The sequence below is a fragment of the Protopterus annectens genome, chromosome 3.part1 (assembly GCF_019279795.1).
Source record: "Protopterus annectens isolate FY-2018-M chromosome 3.part1, PAN1.0, whole genome shotgun sequence".
Taxonomy (NCBI): Eukaryota; Metazoa; Chordata; order Ceratodontiformes; family Protopteridae; genus Protopterus; species Protopterus annectens.
In genome coordinates, this window is record NC_056732.1 from 597,314,680 (window position 1) to 597,337,840 (window position 23,161).

A 23,161-nucleotide genomic window follows, 5' to 3' on the forward strand; every position below is an offset into this window, starting at 1 on the left:
TTATTTGAGTCATTAAGGATGGCATTCCAGTCAGTTTTTATAAATCTAGGCAAGATAGTTTCTTGAGTCACATTTTATATCTGTCTTAAAGAAGATAGCACAATCACCTGTGTTAATTAGAAATAATTAAATATGAGTAGAGAGCAGAATTTTTCTGTATAACATCCATGATATTACTATGACAAGTTGGATTTCGTGCTGTCTGTCCAAATTGTTTTGATTATCACATTCTCTCAATAAGTTGGCAATATATTTAAGCTAAATATTTCACTCTCTCAAATTTTAGAAAGAAAAATCCACAATAAGTCTTATATTTTCAATGAGTTTTTTACATACTGATAATTAGACAGAAATACTTTTGTGTTGTTTAGGAGACACAGTGCTTGGAGTCCTACAATATTTCATTGAATGTCAGTGATATAATTACAGTATGAAGAATTTCTAGTCCTGAACTATTTTATTGCTTTTTTGCCTTTTATGCATTCTTTAAGAAATATTGAAATACTGCTACATATTCTGCCATACATATGCAACAAAGAAAAGCAGTGTTTCATAGAATGTCATTTGCATTTTGGAAATTTAATCCCCATTTCGTTAATACTGTGGATATCAAAATCTTCCAAGTAAAAGGAGCTTATAAATCACACATTTTATTTGTAAGACTTTGGCATGCACCTGAGCCCTCTGCCCCCTAACCTTGTTTAACCTTGTGCATTTTTGTCCTTTTTTGTATGCTGATATTCCATGTAATACAAAGGCTCCAAAAGTTGAATCTCCTTTAGCAATGGAAAGTACTGCATTCTAAAACCTGGATGGGTTGTATCAAAAAAGGGTCATTATGATGATAGATGAGACTTGATGAAAACATCTAATATGATGCAAAGGATGTAGCCAGTTAGTGCACTTGTTTTATAATAAAGTTCACCGCAGAGTCTTCCTTACTGGCATTACTGTACATTCTGAATTATTTGATTGCTTTTTTTTCCCTGAAATCTTTCATTTGTCAGATAGATGCAAATTGATTAAGTATATTCATCCATCTTGTTGAAGCCTTTATTAAAAAAATGATATTAGCAGCTTCCATCTAATTTACAAAATATATTACTGTTTACATTTAGCAAGTTGTAAGAGTGACCTGCAGCTTTACTTCAGTATATTATTACTCTCCTTACACTGTTTGCTACTTATTTAAACCTGAATATGGTATTTTTGCAGCTCTTGGCAGTAATATGCATGTACCTGCTGAGCTAGTTGTTGGTTTATTCATACTGCACTGTCAAAATCAAGTGTATTTTAAATGTTAGAAAGTTAGATGCAATTTTAGAAACGTATAAATGTGAAATATTAGTTTCTTATTTTCTCATCGCAATGATCACAGGTTATAATTCGGTACAGTTGCAGATAATTTGACTATGGTTCAGAGCAATTGTGTCTGCTTATATTCTTGTCTAATCAGGGGATATGAGGATGTATGTAGACAGTGTACTGACACTCGAACAATCTGTTTCTAAGGTAGTAGGGAAATCATTCTATGCTGCTCATATTATATGTAAGGGTATGTCATCCAGGTCCAAGGAAATCATTCTTCCATTGCATTTGTCCCTCACTAGACTCATCATTCAATATCACACCCCCTTCAGTATTTACCTGAGCAGGCACATGCAACAACTGGAATGTCCACAGAAGTTCCTCAAAAAAGAATACTGGCCTTAAACAACATGAGGATCACCTCAAAACCCTATCTCTATACTCTGTCTCCTACAGATTGTTGAGGGGCAATCTATGTCTGGCATACAAGGCATCCATGGATCCAACTCTGATGGACCTTTTGCATTTCTGGACAACAAATATCATCACAGCTACCTGCTCTATAAACTTAAATCTTGCCTGTGCCATAATTTTTGGAGGGACATGCATGTCTCTCAGGAATACCCCAGCTCTTAAACAGACTTCCCATCCAGGTGAAGCCATGCTTTTCTCTAATCATATCCAAGCATAAACTGGACAGATGGATGGAAAATTGAAAATTCATTCCTGGTCTTCTGGCACCTATGTCTCTAATAGACAGAAGCAGCCTGTAAATGCTTAATCAACTATGCACTAACATACATATACGAATTAAAATATATCCCTAAACATCACCTGTAAGGCACAAAAAAAAAAAAAACTTCTGGATATATTTGGGAAGCTTGGCTAGTCTTGTAAGGAGCCTTTGTGGTCATTTCCCTAGTGTATACCTATGAAGCTTTATTCATACCTGTAATATATAGAACCTGTCTAAAATATGCCAATTAATAAAAACAGAGTCAATAATGTTTCAAAGTTCCAGAGCAATTGTATCTACTTATATGCTTGTTTATTTGTCTGTTGGTTTGTCAACCAGATAGATATATCACAAGATCCGTTTCCTCCATAACTCTAGACAAGGGAAGAAATTTTCAAGACAGAATCTAGTTACAGATAATATTTATGCAGTAGATAAAGGTAGAGGATGTATTTAGAAACAAATAGGGCACAACATTACGCAAAACAGCATGGAATCTGATGAATACAGGAAGATTCAAAGACATAAGCAGAGCAAATAGTGTGATATTCGTGGTTTGCTAAGGATTGCATAATGGTACGTAAATGGGAGGTGACATTCTAAGTAGGACCATTATGTATGTAGATGATGAAACCAGTCAGAAACATATACATTTCACATGAGGAATTGCAGTCATCTGCTGTTCTGTTCACTAAAATTTGCCAGATAACAGAATTTTCACTCACATTATTATATTTGGAGTAACATTAGTATTAACTGGTCAGCATGTGTCAGTGGCAACCTTTGGAGTAAGTATCAATGATACTGCATGTCAATACTCTCCATGTCACAGAAGGGTCCATCAGTGGACCAATACCACCAACTCAACAAAATGACACTGTCATCCACTACTGTGTGGCTAGAGACACCATAGAGGAGTGAGTAGACATATATTGCTCTCATAAGAAATCAAGGGGATGCGTGGAATGCCTGTCTCAATGAAGGTTTGTTTAGCATTAACCATCCTTTGCTATGAGGAAATTTCAGCACCTGATAGGGAATACATTATGCATTTCGCAGGCAAAAGCCTTGCAACTTCCTACACCACTTACTTGGCATGATGCTGTAGTAAGTGGAGGAGCATATTTAGTTCACGCAGACAGCAGAGGTGGCAAGCAACACTATGCAGACAATTTACAATATAGTCCATTTCCTGAGGTCCAGGAGATCATTAAATGCATCCATTTTGCCATCAAGGCAATACTAGCTCTATAGTTATATTAACTATATCAGCCAGAATATATTCTACTCCATCAGCTGACAGGCAGTAAGCATTGCTCAGGATACTATAAGCAATATCCAGACCGTTGATTCCCACATCTGGCACATGTGCAAGCTCAACCAGCGGTTCATCTATGGTGACTTCTGCATGGTAATGTAGTTGGTAGATGGATGCATTAACAGTCATAAAAAAACAGTATATGCTGTCATTATTGTACTTGGAAGGAGGCTAATTGTAAAAGTGTCCACATTTTATGTGTTGTAGATGAGGCCAGATATGGCTTGGAGCTGTGGTGAATACCTCTTCTAAGCCCCAAGATCATGTTATAGATAGTGTACAAAACTCTGCTGTCACAAACATGGAACATGATTTAACATGTATTCAGACTTTTGAAAGCTTGTATATTATGCTCGGACAGATGTTGTGGTGTACCGCAATATGCAACATACACGTGCAGTAAAATATTTGATGTCAGCACTATTCTACATAATATGGTGCCATGTAAACAGTTATGGAGTGAGATCAACATAATACCACCAGGATGGCCTGTGTCAGTGGCAGATGAGAAGGAGGTGAGTGAGGAGTCATCAGAGGATGTGACTGCAGCATTACCTCACGCATGGGAGTGGCAGGCACAGTACATTCTAGCACTGGTAAACAGGTACCATCTGGTACAAAATGGGCTATCAAACCGATAAAAACAGCAGAACCAAGAAACTGAAATCACACTAGCTGGAATCCACAGATACAATCCAAAAGTTTTATTCAAAATAATACAAATGGTAAGCGCTTTCATCTGGTGGATGTCACCAAACTTCTTCAGACAAACCAAAACACAAATGCAACAATTTTTATATATATATATATATCACACCCTACCTAAAATCAGTTAGTACCAATTAGTACCAACCAGTAAGACATGAACAATGAAAATTGTGAAAATATCTACTAATAAATAATTGAATATATATAATAAGCTTAGTAAAAAATACATAGAAATATGATCTGGGACAAACATTTAACCCAGTCCTGCATAGCCCTAAAAATCTATAAGCACATATAAAAATATAAATATATAAAAGTATGAGAAGAATTTATATAAAAAATATAAATTCACATGTCAAAATACCTGTTCTGTCTTCTAAGTTATTAAACCTAATCCAGGAATAGGGGAAAAATCTCATCTATCATAAACTTTTAATTTTAATTTTCTGGAGATGGACACAGCATCATTTAAGCCTGGTGGCGAGTAAGCATTAAGAAGTACCTGCCACCAGGTTTCCTTCTCTTCAAAGAACAACTTCCAGGGTCCCCCTCTAGCCACACTTTTCACCTGTTTTAAAACCACAAATTTGAAAAATGGGCTATGTCAAGCAGAACACATTAAAAAAAACTGATGCATGCATTTACACACCCAGGCCATACAGTGCATTTACACACACTGGACACATTGACAGGGAACAGCAAGTCAAATGTGAAGGGGTTGTGGGAGACAGACATGATTGTCTTGCAAGAGTCTACAGGGTTTTGGGAGTAAGGAATCACATACTTCAGGGATGGGGTATACCTCCCCTGGTCTAAATGCTGGTCATATGTACAATGTGGCCCTACAACATCAAGACTAGAGGTATCCCGCCCAATGGTTGGTATAGTACCATGTTAGCATGTATGGAGACCCTGTTGTAGCCCCTCATATAGGGAGGCAGAAAAAGGTCAACATCCACAACCTTGTGATTAATTACAGTAATGCATAACAGAGTAGTAAACAGGGATAGGAAAGGCACAGAAGTGTGAAACCTAGGAAGTTTTACTGGTGGGATTTTACCTCAGTGAAGGCAGACTACCATCAGCTATAACCATGGTTTTGCCCCTAATTAGTGAAGGAGGCATGAAAAAAGGAGAGAGTGATACAGTCCCTGGCACATTCTGCACCATTTCTTTTCATCCAGCATGTGACCAGGTATTGCATATGTGGCACTGTTCATGGTAGGTGTTTGCCAGTTTCCTTATGTAGGCAACAGTGATCACAAACATAGATACTCCTGCCTTCAGCAGGTATGTCAGGTCGAAGTCTCTGCATGCCATGTCCCCCTGCATGCATCAAAAGGATGCCTATCTATTTATGCAGTTGGCAAGCAGGCCAGACAGAACACTCTGCATCTCTGACATTCTGTGTGTATTGGCCATTTTTGCCTGGACCAATTTTCTGCATATATACTTATCAATTTCTAGAGTGACATCCAGGTTATAGAATTTCCTGAAGTCATAGTAGTGACAGACACCTACACACTAGTTTCCTTCAGTGGGTGTCCACAGCTGACAGTCAGAGTGGTTCTAAATGTCATCTGTGGTGGTGTCTTCCATATAGTCTGTGCAAGGCTAACATGGACTGGAAATTGAAAGCTAAGCACAGGAGTTATCAGAGGTTCAGCCTGTATTTCTTCATGCAGCTCTTCTGTTGGAAATCTGGGCATGGTCTCATGTGTTTGTATTGCTGATAATGTCTCTGTGCCATTGGACTATGCCATCAGCAGCAGCCATAGGAGACTTGCTGACACCAGGCATGTGCTTAGCTTTTGTGATGGACTCTCCAAAAGTGAAACATATGAAAGCATAAGGATAATATACATGTAATAATGCTGGCATATATGTGATGTTTTCACCAATATGTGGTACACATATATATAGTAGCTACATGTCAATAATGCATTTAGCCTAAAGACACATACATACTTTGTGGTGTGGGTTTATGCACAGCAGTACTGGAACAGGGTGCAGCAGTACTGGAACAGGGTAAAAGTAACCTGGTGCATCACTCATGCACAAGTGGGAAATTGTCACCATCCCAGCTCCCACATCCAAGCCACTGCCAGATATGAAAGGTCTTAGTCCTGTCCTAGAGACTGACAACAAGAACTCCTTCACCTCTGTAAGAGGGCTCAGTGTTGATGGTCTGGCTCCTGTGGTGGAACTGTCCCTGGCAATATTCTGAGCCATGAACTTTTATGAAGTACCATTTTAGTGAGCCTGTGATAAACTTGTACTATGATCTATTCAAGCCTCCCATAGCAATAATGTTCTGCATCACTCCCTGTCACACATGTTCTGAGAATGTCTTGTCTTGTTTTTTTCTTTACCCTTGTCAAGGATATGCACTCAATGTGTTCATAGGTGGAATATCACCCCTGTCTCCACTGGAGTGAAATTTTCTAGCTGATTTCATTTCTTCCTTCCTTTATTCCCATGACAGGATTGCACACCTTTGGGGTGATCAGTAGATGTGTTTACATTGTTAATATTGGCAAGTAACAATAATCTCAGCACTGTCAGCTGGCCTAAGTTTGCTGGCCACAATTCTCTGTGCAGCTATGCTGTCAATATTCATACCACATCCTGGACCACACTACAAGCAGCAATTGGCATGATGCCATTGCCTTCTGTACTGCAGCACAGTGTAAACTGCATGTGGGAAAACAGCTGTGTAGGAGGCCTCATAGCCCTTGTGGTAAGAGTGGTGATCTGTATGCAGATGGTACAGTTTTCAGGGGTAAGCCCCTAACAAAAGAATAGAATATGATGTGCCCTTGTACTCTACATCTTGAGAGGATGAGCCCTTCAAGAGCAAGACATTGATGTGAGATGCACCCTGACACAAGGAATGATTTCTATCAGCAGGAGAGTAATGTGACATACCCTTGTGACCAAGAGAAAGACATTGATGTGAGATGCACCCTGACACAAGGAATTATTTCTATCAGCAGGAGAGTAATGTGACATACCCTTGTGACCTGTGCCCAAAAATGGAGATCCAGCCAAACAGCAGGACAGTAAGCCATCACAAACTTTTGCCCTGACACCAAACATACTCCACTGCTAGCATCAGGACCTGTTGCTTTCATGCACATTGTGTAGTACCTGTAGTCCTGTCATTCAATATCAGTTGCCTTATCTGGTGTCAGAAAGTCCATCAGACAGTATAAACTATTATCCAGTTCTGCACTTCAATTCATAGGTTGAGCATCATAATAAGACAGTCTCCTATAGTATGGAAACCATGTTTTTTATTGCACCGAAACAGGCCTTGTGGCTCTTATGGTCAGGGGTAATTTGTAGAAGCCCTAAGTCGTAGGCATATACCAAAACCATTCTAGCCCATGGATGTTGATAGTTAGGAAAATTGGGTTAGGAATGGCTAAGCTGAAAAAGGCTCTAGGGCTGTTAACCTAGTAGCATCCTATGATGCTATGATCTTATGAGCAAAGCATCATTCGGCAGGCTTGCACTAATTTGTCAGCAATATTTAGCAGGGTGCAGTTGCATTATGGAATTTTCTGAATGCACCCCAGAGAAGAGGCATTAACCATGGTGGCATCAGCTATAATATTTCATGGATCATGTAGTTAATGTATACAGCTTGCATCCACATGAGGGATCAAAAACATCAGGGAAGTCAATAAAATAAATGCTGTAATTCATTTAACATCAAAATCAAACTTTCTACCTATGCCCAATATTCATCCCAATTATATCTGTTTATAAAGAGTGGCATGAAGATTGCACAATGTAAGCTGACTCAAGTTAAAATACTACAGATTTCAGCACGTTCCTTTAAATGTGAAAATGACATCTTCTCCAGATGAAGGGATGCAAACCAGCAGTGGTGGAGTTCTGTAACACTTCCATACAGGCCTTAGACTTTGCAATATTTTGCATAGATTGAAAAAAACAAAAACACCAACCAGGGATTTTTGAACATGGTTTCACCATCATCATCATCATATCTGCTTTTTAAATTGCATCAGTTATTGTTATATTCTTGTCTATTCTTGACTAGTCATTATTAAATTATATATACATAATGTTATGACTGTAACTACCAATGGGGTCTATTACAAGTCCTTGTTTGCTAGTAGATCACAACACATTTGCTCTGATTGACAAGTGCCATAATTCCCTCTAGCTCCATCCTATGTAATTACCAAACCTCCCACCACCTGCCCCTATAGTGCTGCATAGCCATACCAGAGACCAAACTATCGTAGAACCCTAACCCAGTACCTAACCCTAACCATACAATTCTCTTTGCTTGCTCCCTAACCCTAAACCTAAACTTTACTTCCACTCCCAAAAACCTAAAACCTCTTAAACGTAACCGTAATCTAGCCTCCCTCTCCCTGACTCTAAACTCCCTTCCCTCTGCCTATACCTAATAATCCCTGCCAATATCTAATCCTAAACCTCCCATCCCACCTAAACCTAAATCTCCACCTGATCTCTTCCTGAAACCTAACCTACACTACCATTCCCCTATCAATTACTCTACATGGCTGCTGCACTTACCTTGCTGGAACTTTACTATTGGGTTTGGGGAAGGTGCTCCTCACCTCAGTCCAACATGTAGTTAAGCTGTATTATGAGTGGCAGCCCATGAAAGGTACAAGATGCCTAGGTTCCTGGCTTTGAGACATTGGTCTTAGAGCACTTTACTTGGGCACTTGTAGTAGACCATTGTCTGCAAAATAAAGAAGTGAAAAATAAGAAATCAAATCAGCAGAAGTAAAATACTGGTTACACATTTAGGAAGAACTAATGGGAAGTAAAGCAAAAACATAAACAGAAATGTCAACAGCAGATAGGGTTGTAGTAATTTTACAGAGATTAAAGAGCTTTATTGGAAAGGCTCATTCAGACACTGCTACACTTTGCTGTGAGGGAAAGGACCCAGTTGGGTGTTTTTCTACACAAATGCTGGATAAGAGATACATAGAACTGTGAGGTGCAGGGAAGCATGGGCTCAGGAGGTTACTGCAGAGTACAGTCTCTTATTTTGGAAGAGAATACTGTACCTGTCTATGCACAGGGCTGCTGCAGAGGAACTGTTAGCCATGCAGAGCTTACTGGTTAATGTGATGTCTGAATTTTAGTCTTCTGTCGACCACAGTGGAAGCACTTTTAGCTTGGCTGCCTTGGACGTGGCTGGGCTGTATCTTTAAGGCATTTGGATTCTCGAGGTGTGTTTGACTCACTGTGGCCAAGGGCTTCTTTTTTGGCTCTTGGTGTGTGGTGTGGTACCAGGAACATGTCCTAGCAACCAGATGAGGAGTTGAGGCTATAGATATTGGTGGCTATAAAGCTTATTATAGTCAAACTTGGATCCACTGTCCTTTTTGGGAATCCATACTTCTGTGTACTGCTGTCAGTCTATGTGTTTTGACTATTTTTTTTTACATGACTGTTTACAACGGATGGACCCTCTAAGCCATTGGAATGGCTGCAACAGTGTGCAGTCCAGTGCTGTACAAGGTGTATATTCTAAATGTAATTTATAGGGGTGATAACCTCGGATGCATCCTGTCAGCATTTTTCTCTTATTGTCTCCATCCTCAGATGGTGCCCTTGCCATATTTGGAGTCAGAGACATCAGTTCTGCTGTTTAAGACTCTCAGATTTGGAGGCAGTGAACTCGTATGTTATCACAAACTGTAAGAAAAAGTAGCCCTCTACGCACTGCTATATCTAGTTTAGCAGATTATCTGCGTTCTATTAATCTGTCTGCATTTACTTATATGTCACAGTTTGTTTTTCGGTGGTCAGATGATTGCAGTCTGCTAATTAAGGAGACCGTGCTTTGTATTATGATTAAGACAAACTTCATTTGTAGTCTTACTGCTGGGACCATTTGTGGTTGCTAAATTTTCAAGTATATTTTGTTTATAAAGAATATATATTTTGTGGTATATTTTATTATCTCTTTATTTTTTCAAGATATTACCTGTCACATTTCAAACTGCTTTACATACCGCATTGTTGTAACCATTGCCTACATCTAACACTAAAGATGTTGCCACTTTTTTTCCTCTCCCCTATGCTATTTACACTGACATATGTCACATCTTATCACATCCCCCCTGCTATTCTCCCCTTACCCTCCCCTCAGAACTTACATCCCTCCCAAAAACTATCCAGGTCCTACCATACTCCTTTATGCCCACACTCACTGCACTCTACCACACTATTTTTTTCTTTAAAACTAAATTACTCCCCTCATCAAAACAAATCCCAAATTTAAAATCCAAATTTCTGTATCCTCTCCCTCAACCTAACACTTTACTCTCTATCCTGACAACACTCCTCCTTTTAGGCAATATACACCCCAACCCTGGTTCTAATAACCAACTCTTATCTTCCAACATCTCCACTCCATCTACTATCACTACTACTTCTTCCCCCCACACTTCTAGCAATCCCACTATCACTAGTACCTCCCCATCCACTCTCACTTCTACACACAGAACCAAAAGACTAAAATTCTTCTCCCTTAACATCCAGAGTATCTGCAACAAAGTGTCTGAACTCCACGCACTCATACAACACTATACCTTCCACATCTTAACTCTCTCTGAAACTTGGCTAAAACCCCACATCCTCAACTCAGAGATCTGCCCCCCTGGTTTCAATATCTACAGACTGGATAGACCTAGCAAAAAGGGAGGTGGTGTCTCTATTCTCTTTTCTGACTCTCTCAATATCTTACCACTTACAATTACCACTCCCACCTTCCACCCTGCAGAGCTACTCATAGTAACCTGTCATATCAACAACTACCAAAAAATGGCCATAGCCTCAATCTATATCCCACCAGGGAATAATATCACCATCCTTGAAGACATCTTATCTTGGTGTTTTCTTCACATCCCCTTTGAAACTATCATACTTGGGGATGTAAATATAGACTGGAAGTCAGTTAACTTGACTACACTGTCTCATAGTCTCAACCTACATGGTTTTACTCAACTTGTCTCATCCCCGACCCACGTTGGCAAAAACCACTCCAATTCTATCCTAGTCTGGATTCTCGTAAATTCTCCTAATTTGTACCAACAGCCAGGTACAATATCTGACTCCATCAGTGACCACCTACCTATCCATATTACTAGGTACTCACCCATCCTCACTAGTACTCACCTCTTAAAATACATCCGCAACCAAAGAAAATTCAATACCACTTCCTTCAACAAAATTCTTTCAAATATTAACTGGTCCTACCTATACTGTCTAACTTTAAGTGATGTAGTTAGCTACTTCAACCAGACATTCCTAAACATACTCAACTTTCTTGCCCCCATCAGGAAAATAAAAGTCAGACCGGTGTTCCTCAAGGTACACTTCTCGGCCCCCTCTTTTTCAACCTCTTCACCAATGACCTACACACTACCAGCAACCTCTCCTCTATCATATAGCATGCAGATGATTCAACTCTGATCTCCATTTTTGACTCTATCAATAACCTCCACCATATCACCCAATCTTCATTTCACTCTATTGAGAAGTGGCTCTCCAATAATCAACTTATCCTAAATCCATCTAAAACTAAGCTCTTACTATTCCTACCTAAAACTCTAGCCCACCACAAATCCACCTTTCTCATATCCTCTCTAAATAGCACCATCATAACATCAGACTTACACACTAAACTCCTAGGTGTTATCATAGATGACCAGCTCAAACTAGACCACCACATACTTCATTCTATAAGGAAAACACACCAAAAACTGGGCATGCTAAACTAGACCAAACCTATAACAAAATTGCTAGATTTGTCACCAGCAGCCCCTATAAATCCCATCACTGATCTGCTCTCATAAAATTACATTGGATCAAATGTCCACACCTTCTGACCAAATGTCAGCTGATCCAAGCTTACAGAATTCTTAATTGAAACTCAGACTGTCCATCTCTGTCCAACCTGATCTCCTGGTATACCTCTCCCCGATCCCTGCACAGCTCTGATAAACTCTTACTACAAGTCTATAAACCCAACAAGAACATAGGTAAAATACTCTATAAACACTCCATCTCCCTTACCTGGAACAATCTTCCACTCCATATTAGAAGTCATACCTCCCTTCCTAACTTCAAATATGACCTGATAGTGTACCTCCATAACAATCCTTTATGTACCTGTTATCATCCTACATAACCCCTCCCTCTCCACATACCCACTTCACCACTAAGTTTGATCTATAAGACCTTTTTCCTCTTTCTATAACTTACTTTATCCAACTGCTATTCTTTCTGTACCCTCCCTCTAGTTCACTACATCCCTCCTCTACTACTATCTTCTTTTGCACCATTCCCTCTTCGGACCTACGGTCCCTTGTGCAGTCCCCCCTCTACTTTTTACTCTCACTCTACTTTCCCTCAATTCTGAAGCCCCTGCACTTACACATTTCTTCTTCTAACCACTAATCTAATTATACCTTGTTTCTTTTCATTATATTACCTACAGCATTAACTTCCTTCCTGCTTACCTGCTGGATTTATTATTGTTGTTTCTCCTGTTACAACCTATTACTACATTTTTTGTATATATAGCTATGTACTATTCCATTGAGTATATTATGTTCTGCTTATCCATTGTATCCATAAGATTGTTTTGCTCTTTAATATTGTTAATCTGTCTCTATTTGCATGTATTTGTATGTTTGTTTGGGGCTTTTCCCCTCGGGTCTCCACTGAAAAAGGGTAAATTCTTACCCAGCTGGACCAACCCAGTTAACAAATGCAAAATAAATAAATCATATAAAATATTAGTAGACTTGTGAAAAGTAGTCAGTCATGTTGATAGGTATAACAGATAGCAAAACATTGTATTTGTCATGACAATGCTTTATTAAAAGTATTTGAGGAAAAAAGGGAACAGGTAAACTGTAAATCAGATTATATGGAAAATTATAGTCAGTCAGTAAATATCTGCTAGTACATATATGTCTTAAAATGGTCTTATGATACTGATCAAATATAATTTTGAATGTTCTACCACTTTGTATTCAGCTTTAATTACACTGCTAGGCAATTTTTCACTACACATATTGCCCCACTTTGAAGCAAATCCTATAATATGAGTGCAAAACACAAGAGTGAATCTCAAGTACAATGCCATTCTCACACAGGTATTGGATTCCTTAGTTTGGAGAATGTATGGGCTAAAGACTACAATACAAATACAAGATTAGTTTGAATCTGACTGAAACAAGGTTGAAGCTTATTCTTCCTACAAGATATAACTATCCAACATTAGAAATATACTACAAAGTTCAAACTGGCTTGTAAAGGAACAAACCTAAAAATTCTGTGTCAAGGATAATAGCGTAATTTCCTAATGGACAAACATTATGGTCTTGCATAAACTGCCAGTTCAGCAATGGATATAATGCACCCTAAGCAATAGCTTGACTCTGCAATGGCAGTGCATGGGAATGGATAAAATGTGCTTACCAGATGCTAAATGATATTTGTAATGTATGGTAGCATAAATTTCATTTAACCAGATCTCTGCTCTCTAGTCCCTGCTAATTAGATACACTTGGGACTAGTAAGATTGCTTGTTTAACAAATAAATAAAGTAAAATAAAATAAGAAAATTATCAGTACAGAATACGGTGCTAAACTGGTAAGAAGGAGCAAGTTACAAGGTAGATTAAATATTTAAAATACGTACTAAATGTTTTTATAAGAGCATTTTCAAATGAAGACTTGAGTAGTTTGACACAAGAAAGTTTCCAAAAATGTCTCAGTGCAGGATTGTTTATAATTGTACCTAAACTTTCCTCCCAAGCAGAATGCTGAAAAACAGAATGTCCTTGCATGAAACAAATGAAGGGTTATAGGATGAATAGAGGGAGAAAGTAGCAATACAAACCTTGTGCTTAATATTAAAAAAATGCATTTTTAGTGTAAAGTGGATGTCTATCTTTCAAACTTTATTATTTAATTGGCAGGGCTGCTGCCATTCTATCAGATAGATAGATAGATAGATAGATAGATAGATAGATAGATAGATAGATAGATAGATAGATAGAGATATATATATATATATATATATATATATATATATATATATATATATATATATATATATATATATATATGTATATACTATTCCAGTCAGTGAACATAAAAGATCATGTCTTGAATAATATATTCATAGCCTCTAGGTGAATTATGTCCAAAAGCATAAGTTCACACGTTTTAGCATTTTGATCAGAGAAGCACTTAGCCCTTGGGATGACAGGTATGACTGATATATCAGGTCCTTATTTACAGTTTACAATTTTTTTCTCACCAACTCTCGGGCCCTAGCTTTAAATGAACTCACAGAGAAATGCATTTTTCTTCTTTCTAGTGAAATGTCATCATGCCCTGTTCCGTGCTTTTTACGAAGAAATCAAAGTTAATTTTATAGGTCTTGATGTTCCTGTTCTCATTGAGTTCTTTCTGTTCTGTCACGGTGTTCAGCACTAGAGTAACTGCTGCTGACAAAAGAACACATCTGTCAGAACATATTTTTTTCTTTCATGAATTTAATGAAGGCAGCGTAGAAGTAATAAAAGACAGTCACTCGCATTCACCAAAAAGACTCATGTTCATATCCCATAAACCAGTCATAAAACTCATGCCATAATTTATATCATGTAGGCACATTTAGTTTCTTGATAATACATGACCAACAAACATCACTCTTTTTTATTCAACATGTCATAGATTTTCAAGAAAGAAGAACAAAAATGAATGCTTCTGCGTTTACTGTGCTTGGAAATTTGAAAATGGTTTACTGGTTCTTTGGTGACTTTCATGAAAATGCTTTCAAGCAGAAACCATTTATTAGAATCTTTTACTGCATAATAATTTGAAAGGGATTCTGTTTACCATTGTCTCAGATTCAAACCTTTAAGACAGAAGACTATTACATCTAAATTGTGATGAGAATCAGAATCATAAGCTGCAATTTGCCCCTCATGAGTTTTACTATCTTGTAATGCATGGAATATGGTAATTGCACTTTGATACTCGGAAAAAGACAAATCAGTTAAGTACTACAGTTAGGCGGCCTTTACAAATGTTATGCACCCCCTGCTTAAGTTGTTAAGGGTGGGTCTAGGCAGAAAAATCTGCCAATACCCACTAGCAAATGACGGCAGCACAATAAAAGATTTGTTTCTGCCAGCTACCTGTACTAACAAAGTGTCCTTCCTCTTAAAAACTTAGAAAGTAGCTAGAATCAAAGGATGTGCGTTTGCCTGTATTTTCTCTGACGTATACACATGGGTGTCAGAACCATAGAACAAGAGTGAGGGGGAACCCCCCCCCACCCTTTTACAGCTAGAAGACCTGTTGGGAAAAATTAATGAAGTGGAGCTTTCAACCTAATGTGAATTTGTGCATGGAACTAACTAAACTAGCTGTTCTTGTTCTCTTATTGCTCTGTGTTACAGGAGTTATGCTGCCGCTGTTCCGTTGGTGCTGCCAGAGCCAGAGTCATGCCTGTAAGGCTACTCCCCTGTGTGTGTGTGTGTGTGTGTGTGTGTGTGTGTGTGTGTGTGTGTGTGTGTGTGTGTGTGTGTGTGTGTGTGTGTGTGTAAAATGCCCCAGTTAGATATAACTGCTGGTTAGTGTTACTCAGGCTCAAACAAGACCCTGAATTCTCTACCCATGCCACCACTTGTGATTCATGGAGTTGAGTCCTTAACTCTCAACTGTCAGGATTTTCACTTTTGGTCTGTTTCTCTTAAAATTTGTGGTTTACTGGCAAATCAGTGAGAACTGAATTCACAAAATAATTAATATCCTTTAAGTTTCAGTCTTCCTTTCAGGAAATACATGGTAATGCAAAACACTTTATTTTAGCAACTTTCTAAGATTATACAAGCAATATTTAAAATGTGTCCCTGGTTTTAAGCCTTTGCCCCACCCCCCAAATACATTTTGACTTTTTCCAGATTTCTTGTGCTGCAAAGTTGAGAGATTTAGTTGTGTCAAGTGGATTTTACAAGGAGCTGAGAGCTTCAGGGGAAAAGAGGTTTAGTGCTACTTACGCTGAGTTGTGTTCATTGTTAGTAGCACAACAGGTAGTATACTTGCTTTGATGCAGAAGGCTGTGGGTTCTACTCCCACAATATGCAGATGGATCACTGATACTGTACTGTGTTGTACTTTAAAGGGAGTGGATGCTGCAGTCCTGTGAATGTTCTCCTTTGGAGGAGTTACCTAGTAACTATGAACCTGCCATTAGTTTGCCATCCATTCCCCATTGCAAAATTACTAGTTTATCATTTTAATCTAACATAGACAATTTATTCTTCAAGGGCAACATGCACTTTATTTGTAGATGAAACAATGAAATATAAAGGCGTTTTCTAGCAGCAACCTCTTCATTAGTTACAGATCCCTTTAATGTGGAATTATTTATATGACTTACTTCTGCAGAGATTTTGCATATTTACTGATATTGACGGATTGTAATGACAGAAGTTTGAGTGGCCTTTTATGGTTGAAATTTTCTGAAATGAGTAGTTTTTCATTATTGGTTCATACATTTTGTTACATTGCTTGCTAGAAGACTGTTCCAAACTACAAATTTAAACACACATTCTAGCAAGTGGTGCTGTATTATACAAGGAATATAATTTAATACAATTAGGTTAATAGAATCAGGAAGGTGAATCAAATAACTCAAACATGTATGCTTGCTCACAGGATACAGGTGATCAAAAGAGGGGAAGAGACCAGTCACCAATAGAGTCCCCCAGGGTTTGGTGCTGAGACTTTTTCTGTTTGGCATATACATCTCAAAAGTAAAAGGAAATACCAAAGGGCATTGGCCAACTAAGTATGAGATGACTGCAAACTAGGAGCAGTTATTGAATCCCCAAATGACTTAACCATCATGCAGGAATGTTTGTCCCAAATAATAACTGGTGCCAGAATCATGACTTGAAATATTTTTCACACTGCCTGACTTCAGGACAATTGCACTGTTATTTTTTTTCTTGCCTTTTACCTGCATATCCTCTAAATGGCTAATAGTGGATCTCGCTGAAAGACTGGTGATAATCAAAATCAGTCTTGCAGGGATGAGATGGAATTTTTAACATTTGGATGTTAACTAGGATCCACAGTAAGCTGAAAAGACATGGTGGATGTGTTTCCAGCTTCTATGAGATCTTTACTCGGACTGTGTTATAGAATGACATATACCATATGACATGCATTTTCCTATATATAGGTAATAGCATATATTAAATAATGTTCCTATATGCTACACTAAACAAAAACAACCTAACCACAAGTTGTCTGTTCACCTGAAGAAGTTATTGTACAACAGTGACGAAAAGCGCTTTATATTAAATTTATTTTATACTTTTGGGCTTGTGGTTAGGTCGTTTTTGTTTAGTACTGGTTCTTGTTCTTTCACTAGTTTGTGTTTTGTGTTTTCCTGTATGCTACACTCCCATTTTTGATTATAGAGTATATTAGCTTATATCATTACTTATAAGCAGCATGCATTATGTTGCACTGATGTTTTTTAAATAATGCGCATTTCGTATATTCTTTGCCATTTCAGTAAGGAAAAATAAAACTTTACACATTTCTGCATTTTGAGAAATTGTGTTCTAGTGATTATAGCATCACATTTCTTCTTTTATACTGCAGGACAAAATTTTCAATCTATACAAGTTAAGAAGTAGAAACATTCCTCTCAAATGTTTTATATAACATAGTCTCCTTACCTTGTTGTCGTAGTTGTTCAATCCACCCTTATTCTATAAAAAAATAACACTTTAGCCTTTGCATTTTGTACAACTGTAATTGCACTTGCAGTTTTGAGAGGTCCTAATCACATTTTCACTTGCATTTATAAAGTTTGTGTGAATCTTCACATTCACCGTAATTTCTCCCCTTTCCTGTGCTTCACACCGCACAGTATATTTTCATATTCTGCGACCCTGACTGACTACATATGTTTTTTCTTCTTTCCAATTTGCAAGATCTTCTATAGTTCTTCAAACAGAACTCTCAGGATAATACAGATTGCTTGCCTACTATTCCACACATTAATTCCCAAGCATTCTACATCTTTCTGTTTCTCTGGCATGCATTCCCAAAGACCCAAAATGTCTTTTATTGTGGCATTTTCTTCCCACACTTCCAGCAATACTATTAGGTTCCTGGCATTATTATCAGACCTTACACCTGTGCATATTTTTTATCTGCTGATCCCATAGACTGGGCCAATTTCTGAGCAGATTAGCTGACTACTGTACCCTTTTCCATTTGTTTTCTGCTTTGACCAAGCCCTCTTCTGTTTCCAAACTTTTATGTAAAGCTGTAATTACACTTCTGTTCTTGCTTTTTCCAAGCCTTATTTATAGCATACCTCCATAACCATATTTCATTTTTGCCACATAATCCAAGGCAATTATTCTGATGTTTTCTCCCATGTTGAACAGACTATTTTATTCATGAACTTCCATCTTGATCTCACAGGTAGTTCCAACATTCCTTGTTGACAGCTCTTCCCTACTCTAAATATACTTAAAACTATATAGATATATCTATATATATCTATATATATATATATATATATATATATATATATATATATATATATATATACACACATATATATATTGTCAAAGGAAAAATATACTTTAAAAATGATCAATACACGGTAGGTTCAGGTTAAGGCACTTTAATCTTGCAGCAAGGAGACAAAAATGTGCTAATACAGTGTTTGTCTAACTAGAATCAGGAAATGCAAGCATTTTTATACATTTTCTAATAAGACATTGCCTACCAAGCTGACGTAGTGAATCACAAGTTTTGTCATCAACATTTTGTAGTGATTGTTTTTACAATATTCTGCTGGTACTATCAATTTTTGTGAGAAACTTCCTAAGAAAAACAACGTGGTCTTGGCTACTACCAGTTAGATATATGCAATGTTACCATTCAAGGTACTATGGCTAATTCGAGCACAAAGCAAGTATAGATTGCAGTTCATTTCTCTAACAGTCCTTTGTCTATGTTATCTCTAACTTCTGCAGCTGTGCATGTTCTCATACTTCGAACAGAGCTGATTGTTTAAAATCATTACATTACAGAATATAGCATTGTTCATTCATTTCTTCCTGACCTAGCAGATAATCACCTGCTTCTCAAGTACATTTTTAAAAGGCGTAAACATGAATATTGCTGTGCTAGCAATTACTAGGTCAGAGGGCATCTTGCAAGTTTCAGAAAGCACACTGCAGTTTCAAAAAGCATCTTTTAATGTCATATGAAACTCAACTGTATATAAAATAGTGCATATAAAATAGAATGAAAAATGTGTTAACTTATTTAGTCTCTAATTAGCATTAAGCACACACATTAATACATATTTTTCTGACATTTCCCCCCGTTAATACTTTTTAATTCTATTTTCAAAAGAATAAACAGTTTGCTTCTTCTCCTAACCTCTTCCATTCAGGATTTGCAGTTAAGAGAGTCATTCAGTTTAAACTTATGAAAGTGTTTCACATTTCAACAATTCTTCAATTTCAGTACTTTGATACAAAGTCTCAGAAACTGATATATCGATAAATTCTTTGATTAACTTTTTCATGCAGGGAATACCACAACAAATGCATGCTCCTAACAGGAGTAATCCCACACAAATGGCAATCAGGATGTTCATTAGGATGGAACCCCACCCCCCCCAAACAAATTCTGGAAAAAGTCCATCAGATGGTTTGGGCCTGGTTTGGTCATGGCTGACACTTGCTGTATCACCTCAAGGTGGTCGTTTATCTCATGTTGATGATCAGGTATATATGCACAACACTCTTCTTTGATTAAAACGCATCTACCACCTCTTCCCGCTAGGGTGAAGTCAAGAGCCATATGGTTCTGGAGCACTACAGTTCTCATAGCATTCAGTTCATCAGTTATCAGTTGAAGAGCAGAAAAAGTTGCATTACTCATTACTTCGAGAAGTTTAGACAGTTTTCGCAGTTCCCAAATCGATTTTACTGTGCCATATGCAGGTAATATGCCTGCCCATGATATGACAGCATCACTCAAGTCCATGTGCGTCAGCTTGGTACCCACGGTATGATGGTCTTTCCAGCCCACCTCGATCCATCCCACTGGATTCTCAGGCTTCCTGACAGCTTTCTTGGCTACATCTCGGGTATTTCGAATATTTCCCTGAGGCAAAAATGCAGTGTGTCGTATGGCCGGAACCAGGTACCCCAAAAAACAACTGCCGGACCAATTCTCAGGTAACCATTTATATGCTTTCTTACCACACACAAAATAACAATCCTCTACCTTAGTAGTTACTTTGCTACGAAATGGCTGCCTTGCATGAAACATTTTCCTATCTATTACAGACAGTTGCTTAAAAAGTACAGGATTACGTTGCACTTCATCAATAGTCTTATGCATGGACTCAAGAAATGAGTCATAATTCGAATTACAAACTGTATCCATTCTGTTTGCTTTGGTATAACATTTGTAATGTACAGTCACATTGCACCTGCTCCAACCCACTTGAATTGTGTCATTCTTATAAAAACATACAATTCCCTTTTGTGTCACAGGCAAATACAGTGCTACCTTATCATGTGATTTGATAGCTACAGCCTCATAAACCAAATTTTCCCAGCTCTCATTGACCCCTAGGGGGACTACAGTCATTAATAACCCCCCCCCGTATGCTGTTGGTATGGCTGTGCAAATCCAGCAATTCGAAACATTAAAAGTCTCAGCATACACACGTGTAATTGCCTGATAAGTGTTAATGTTCGGGTGCCAGTCTATGGTCGGCTCATCATGTATGACCAGTTCAACTGTTGTGGCTGGGATAAGGAAAGGCCACAACAAAATGATCAATGTTATTAGTATGGCTATCAGAATAATCATGCAAATTTTCTGAGGTTGTTCTGCATCTCTGTTTACTCTATACCTGGTCATTTGTTCTCGTTGTACAACAGTAACAAGGTTTTTGTCCAGTTCAAAGTTCTTAACCAGTTTATAATGTGTCAAATGAATCCAGGAAGCTCGCTCCGCGATCTTGACTGCAGTGGGTGTCGAAAGTAGTACCTGGTATGGCCCTTCCCACTTCAGAGAACTCCAGTTCTTTTTCTTAACCACCTTCACCCAGACCCATGCGCCTGGGGCTACTGCTCCTTCCGATGGTCTGGTTTGCTCTTTATCTGAAACAGAATTTAACTGCAAAAGTTTGTTATTCAAAAATCACCTCATATACCCTGCAAGTGAACTGTCAGCCTCCTGCTCTGCAGACATGAGAGGTTTCCATTGAGATGTATAATATGCCCTCCCAAATAGAACTTCAAAAGGAGTTAACCCTTTTGCATTTGGAACAGTTCTCATGCTCAACAGTGCCAGAGGTAAACAGTGCACCCAGTTCTTTTGTGTCTTACTAATCAATTTTCTAAGCTTGTTTTTCAAAACCCCATTACGCCTCTCTACTAATCCTGCAGATTGGGGGTGGTATGCGCAATGATTTTTCAGAGAAATCCCGAAATAACGGCTAAGTTGTTGTATAGTTTGATTAACAAAGTGTGTGCCATTGTCACTATAAATCTTTTCCGGTATGCCAAATCTAGGAATAATTTCTTTAACGAGAACTTTTGCAACAGTAGCTGCATCTGGATTTTTAGTTGGAAAAGCTTCCACCCATTTGAAAAACATATCTGTAATGACAAGGCAGTACTTCTTATTTTCGCATTTGTTCAGCTCTATAAAATCCATACAAATAGTATGGAATGGATACGGTGGTGTAGGGAAACTCCCTTGCTTAGGTTTTAATGCCCCTTGTGCATGATGCTTGTTACAAACATGGCATGCTGCACAAACATTTTTTGTGTAGTTTGTAAATCCATACGTCGTAAACACTCGATTCACTAACTGTACCATTCCCCCTGTTGAGACATGGCACTGCCCATGGCTCAACAAAGCTGCATATCTAAACAAGTTAGATGGTAAAATCGGTTTCTTTTCTTTGGAGGTGTACAGTCCCTTCTCAAGGATTGCTCCTCGTTTTATCCACTTTTGTTTTTCTATATTTGTAGTAAGTGTCTGCATTGTTTTTAACATTTCTAAGTCTAAAATCTCAGATGGTTGTAATTCCTCACTCAAAAGAAAAACTTCTGAAGCTGAAGCTGCTTGTTTTGCAGCTGTATCAGCCCTCGCATTACCTTTTGAAATTCTATCCTGTTGCTTGGTATGAGCTACGCATTTGCAAATAGTTACTTTCTGAGGTAACTGAATAGAGTCTAACAAGTCTAATAAATTGTGCATGGTTAATTGGTTTACCAGTAGATGTTATCATTCCTCTATTTTTCCACTGCTGCGCAAAAACATGTACAGTAGAAAAAGCATACTGGCTGTCAGTAAAAATGTTCACTCTCTTACCTTTTGCTAAGGTACATGCCCTTGTCAAGGCAATCAATTCTGCTGCTTGTGCAGATAAGTTGTGTGGTAAAGACTTTGCTTCTAAAATCTTGGTATCAGAAACTACTGCATACCCCAACTAGATTCTGTCCTGTAGGACCCCTGCTGCACGAGCCATCCACATAGTATGTCACCTTGGCATCATTCAAGGAAACATCTGTGAGATCTTTTCTAGGTAGTGTCTTTTGCTCAATCTCCTGCAGGCAGCAGTGTGGTTTGCCATCTGCAGGGGTTGGGAACAAGGTTGACGGATTCAAAGTTGTGCATCATTCAATTGTTATATGAGGTTGGCTCAACAGTATAGTCATACAGGAAAGATGTCTAGCAGGAGAAAGATATGCTATTTTTTCTTGCAGTAAAATAATCACGACTGCATGAGGCACTCTCAATGTGAGAGGGTGGAACAATACTACTGAGGCTGAAGCCTGCACTGCCATTGCAGCTGCGACTACTGCTTGTACACAGTGGGGCAAGGATCGCGCCACTGGGTCTAGCTGTGATGAATAATAATCTATGGGGTGTTGTTTGTCCCCATGCTGTTGTGTTAACACTGA